This window comes from Pithys albifrons, chromosome 1 (genome assembly GCF_047495875.1).
Source record: "Pithys albifrons albifrons isolate INPA30051 chromosome 1, PitAlb_v1, whole genome shotgun sequence".
NCBI classification, from domain to species: domain Eukaryota; kingdom Metazoa; phylum Chordata; class Aves; order Passeriformes; family Thamnophilidae; genus Pithys; species Pithys albifrons.
Window position 1 is genome coordinate 69,902,056 of NC_092458.1, and position 5,226 is coordinate 69,907,281.

The 5,226-nt window shown below is 42.5% G+C and overlaps 1 protein-coding gene across 4 annotated transcripts in view; it reads left to right on the forward strand.

Moving 5' to 3' along the window:
- The window catches only part of PSPC1 (paraspeckle component 1), a 69,885-nt gene that overhangs the window by 60,785 nt on the left and 3,874 nt on the right, over positions 1 to 5,226 (forward strand). The window contains exons 7-9 of one of the 4 annotated variants that reach the window (XR_011697740.1): positions 964 to 1,066; positions 3,692 to 4,130; positions 4,374 to 4,663. The gene's annotated coding sequence lies outside the window, so the exon portion shown is untranslated. Of the gene's footprint in view, positions 1 to 963; positions 1,067 to 3,691; positions 4,131 to 4,373; positions 4,784 to 5,226 lie in introns of all 4 variants that reach the window. The other 3 variants (XR_011697741.1, XR_011697739.1, XR_011697738.1) reach the window with 3 other exon arrangements.

The following is a 5,226-nucleotide window of genomic DNA, read 5'->3' on the forward strand; positions in this document are numbered from 1 at the left end:
GGGAATGTGTGTGTACAGGCAAGAGCTGTTTTGAAGCCTGAATGGCTGGGGCACAGAGCTACTGTATTTTAAACACTTCGGATAATTATTTTGCACATGACTCTGTAAGAAGACACACAGAGTTCATGATGCATACCCTTATTAACACATTTATTTAGGCACTTTTAATAGAATTACAATAATTTTAATTATGATTTAATAAATGTAAGTGGAATAAAGTAATACTCTGACTAGCTGTTTGTTCTTCTAACTGCACTTACTGCAAATACAAGCAGATCTGTTGCAGAAGCTGTAAAATTGTAGTCTTAAACTTTTGTATCACATGCTTTTATTATTAAAGTGTATTTTAGTGATACTTGTATGCAGGTCTGTTCTGATGTGTTATTACATAGTGGGACATTTCACTGCAGTTCAGTGGTATTATTTTGATATATAGCTTTGCCCCTTATAAATTATGTCTGTGCCACAGGAGGCTGTGGAATGAGGAGGAGACTGCAGTGAGAGCACTTGGTTCTCAGGTGTTGTGTGCAGGGATCCTGATTATTGTAGTGGCACTAATATGAGGAGGATGAAATGTCACTTTGGCCATGTGCATTGGCAGGCTTAGGAGACAATATGTTAGTATGTCTTATGTCACTGGAAGTATGTGGGTTTTAGAAAACCTCCAGAGATAAATGCCCTGGGGCTCTTTGGAGGAGAACTGCACTTAATCTTCTCCAAGCAGAAGTATGAAAATGTAGGAACTTGTTAATGTTCTTGGAACAGCTGTTGTTAAAGTGCTGAGGTAGTAAAAATTAAATTAAAATTGGTTTACAAATCTGTAGTAACAAGTAAATGGTAAGAATGGGTAGAGAATGGATTTTTCTATAATTCTATAATTTACGGGAGTTTGAAAAGAGAAGCTACTGTATTTTCTACGTTTTTTAAAGTGTCATAGTTATTTATTGTCTGCTTATTTTTTAGGTTGCAATTAAAATCTTAAAATGCAGATGAAGACTGGCTTGTGCAGAATCCTTGTGTATCTTAAGCACAGGAAAGGGAATCCTAAACCAAGTTTTAGTACAAGGTACGTATTAGGGTATGTGGCTTTTATGCAGCAGTTACTGAAATTAGAAGCCCTCTTTTTGTTCAGATTTGTGATCTGGCATAGAGTAGTTCTCCTTCTACACATCAACTAATACTTTATTTCAGATAATGTGATTCCTTGCATAATTCCTGCCATGTGTTAACATGTTACTAAGGGACTTGAAGTGTACGTACACAGCCTCTAGCAGTCAGCTCAAACTCTGACTAGCCACAATGTGGCTACAAAACTACATCCAAAACTCACAGTGCCGCATTAATGGATGTCATGTCTGAGCTACTGGAGGTTGCTGATGCACTGCACTCAGAATCCAGTTTGTTTGTATGACCAAGGTAGTAGTTTCTGATTCTAAACTGGCCTTCGCACTAGCCAGTAGGCTTTGGTTTGGAAGGCTGTGTCCATGTGCTCTGTAAAACCTGAGCTAGAGTTCAGAGCACACACAGTAAGTGCATGGTGTCGTCTGCCTTGGCTGTTGGCAACATTGCGGTGGGACTGACAGGAAGGCTTTAGAGGGAGTTTTATGTACCTTAGTTCAGAAATTCCAAATTACCAGTTTTAAACACTGATTCAATTTGACCACAATGTTCAAGTTCTACTGGTAAAGCAAGACAGATTTGGGTTAGTTCTCCTCTGGGTGTGTTTGGCCTAGTAAAGGGACTCAGAGCTGTCTCTATAGTTGTGTTAACAGTAAACAGAGAACTGGATACATAAAACCCAAGAATCATTGGCCTATTTTTTAATTACATGTAAAAGGTCCATGGCAGGATGGTCAAACTACATGATCATCTCTTTATAAACTGCCAATTTTCTTTGTAGTGCAGTGCAGGATGCCACTGGCTGCCTTTGTGGCTGGGTCATGTTCTTTGCTCTAGTGGGTCTTGGACTTGGTGTTCACCAGGATCACCAGGTTCTTACCTGCAAAGCTACTTCCAGCTAGTTGGCCTTCAGCCTGTCCTGGTGCCTGGGATTATTCCTCCCCAGGTGCAGGATTTTGCATTTCCCACTTGAATTCCATGAGATACTGCGGGCCATTTCTCCAGCCTGTCCAGGTGTTGCTGGATGGCGGCAGCATGTTGCTCTGCCATTGGCTGCCACTCCTCTCAGCTTTGTATCACCTGCAAACTTGCTGAGAAGTGCCTTGTCCCATCAACCAGGTCATAAATGATGTTGAAAATGACTGGCCTCAGTACAGGGATACTCTGCTGCTCCCTGGATCCAGCAGGACATTGTGCCACTGACCACAGCCTTGTGGGCCTGGCTGTTCAGCCAGTTTTCAGTCCACCTCATGGTCCACTTATTCAGGCTGTAGTGTTTGTCAGTGGAGATATCAGGGCAGTGTCAAAAGCTTTCCTGAAGTCAAGGTAGAAAATATCCACTGTGCCCCCCATGCCCTCTGACTGGATTACCTTATCACAGAGGCTTGCAGGTTAGGATCCTTCAGAATTTACACATGACCTCTTTGTAAGTCTATGCTGATTGCTGTCGCTTACCTTCTTGTCCTCCTTGGTCTGGAAATGGTTTCCTGGAGTAGTCGGTCTGTTGTCTTCCTAGCGCCTGTAGTTCCCTGGGTCCTCCTTCCTGCCCTTCTCAAAGACAGGAGTGACATTTGCTTTTCTCTGGTCCTCGCACACCTCTCCCCGTTGCCATGCCCTGTCAGCAGTGGGGTGGCCTCGCAGTGCCCACAGCCAGCTCCTCTCTCAGCATTCATGGCTGCATCCCATCAGGCCTACAATGTGTGACATGTCCCATTTTTATTCCCTAACCCAGACCCTGTTAACCTTCTGATACTGGCACTGAGGAGGTGAGAAAACATGTTGCACACCTCATTTTGTAGTTTTGCCTTGCCCTTCACAAAGGAGTCCTCTGTTGTTTTCTAGTTGTAGTAAAATCACGGTATAATCACACAATAATGTGTAATATAAGCCAGGCTATGGAAATAAGCAAGCTACAAGCATTTACTCACAAAATCTAAAAAAAGTTAAGCAGCTAAAACTCTTCATCAGAAAAGTAGAACTGGAAAAACACTTGCTTAATTTTTTCAGTGTTGCACTCAAAAAACTTTTATTCCGGGGACATTTTGTCTTGATTATGTAGCCATTGGGAATTCAGTCTTGCTTGTCCCTATGTATCAAGAGTGTTCCTGTGCAAGAGAACCATTTGGGAGCCTTGGTGTTTGGCAGGTTTCCCAGGCATCTCAGAATTTTTCTGTCCTCAATTTACAACTTCCTTCCTGTGAAGGAAAAAGCGGATGGACAAGGTTTCTTGGAGATACAAGTGTTTCTTTGACTGGCTAAATAACAACTTATCTTAACAGAGTGATACAAGCCTTTATTTCTCTTTCCCCATTTTTCACCGGTGTATGTGCACCCCAGGCTGTGCAGTGTGAACCTGGCTGACAAAGCCTAATGGCCTAATGAAATTGTCTTTAAACTAAGGGAAGATTAGATAGCAATGTGAGTGGATTACACTCTTATTTGGGCAGAGCATGCCCCAGACTGGGAGGGGGAGCCAAGTCAATGACCTCAGTTGGTTCTTCCTGAGCTTGTGGCTGAGCAATATTTGCAGAGGGGAGCTGGCCTCCATGTGTCACCACATTCCTTTCTTCAGCTCTGCAGGAAACGTGTGCACTGTCCTGTTTTGTACCAGCACATGCACTGCAAGACCCCAGGCTGCCGGTTGTTGGGGTTCCTGAACACAGAGACTTCCAGTTAACTTCCAGAGAGAACAGTCTGGGAACATCCTGGCATTTCTCAGCTCTTTATCCGGTTGCATTTGCCAATGTGTTGCTCTGTGATTTGCTGTTTGAGTCTTGTGTGCTATACTTTGATTAGAAAAGTACATTTTCAAGGAAATTACCATGTAACTTGTCTTTTAGCTCCTTGGCCTGCATCATACTTCCTGAAAATGTTCCTCTCCATTGACTGCATTAGGTTTCAGTGAAGCCTCTGGTGGCTGTACACCCTGGGAACTGAAGATGGCTTTCTGCTACACAGTGATGATGTGCAAAGTGCTGCTCTTCACCTTGGAGTTACATGGACCATCAAGGGTGAGAATTGCATTCCACCTGCTGGAGCACTTAACAGTGGCTGTGACTTTTGTGATGGTACCAGTTTCCTTGGTGTTTATTTATCTGGCTCTTTGTGCTATTTTTGTGCTTAACATAGTTCTTGGGCACACGAGTAATGGTGTTATCTAATAAAATAGTAATTAAATCTGTCACACCTGTCTGAACGGTGGAGAGGGATGAACTGATCACTCTCACTTAAAGCTGTTTTCCTTCTGCTTGCAGACTGTCCTGTCCTGTGAGACCTGAGGAAAAAGTGCTATTTGAAATGATGGAAAGGGACTCAGCCTGGAGGTGATGCATCTCCCACCAACACCCTGGGCTTGGAAAAGATGTATCAGAAGAACGTGAACAGTGTCTGCTTGGGAGGTTCTAGAGACCTCTTCCTGCATGAGGAGAGGAGTTAAGGCTTTTGTGATGTTACTGCCTTCTGCGCAAAAGGTGGTGCCCAGTGAGAACCCAAGTCCAGCATTTCACAGAAGGCTCGTGTTAACCAACTCTGATGTATAACTGAGGTACAACCACCCTTTCATCTGGACTGCACTGGAGGAGATTCTCTTTCCAGAAACAGTGCTAGGGAAATGGTGTTGTTAAAACCATTTTACAATGGTTTTAATTCTACAACAAGAATTAGAGTAAGTGATATATTAAAAAACTGCTGCTTACTTTAAATTATTGCTTTTGGACTAAATAAAAGCCTTAAGATTCAAATAAATCAGAAAATACTTTCAGATCCTACAACATACGACAAAATAGAGGAGAGTGGTGGGGTTTAAAGAGAAAAATGACAGGTCCCAGTGACAGCTGGAAAGAACTGGAAGGAAATGTTAACCATAGGGGAGGTCACAGCTGCATTAAGCTTTCACTGTCTGTGCAATTGCATTAGAAGTTATGCTGCAACTGCCTGCTGTCTTAGTGTAGCCCTGAAGAACCATGAATGATGAAAAATTTTTATGTGACACGAATAATGTCAGCCTGTAACACATCACCAGGTTTTTTTCAGTGTTTCTGTAGCTATTGTAAAACTGTACCAAATTAAATTAATAACAGGCTGTTTATTTTCTATTTCCTGAACAAG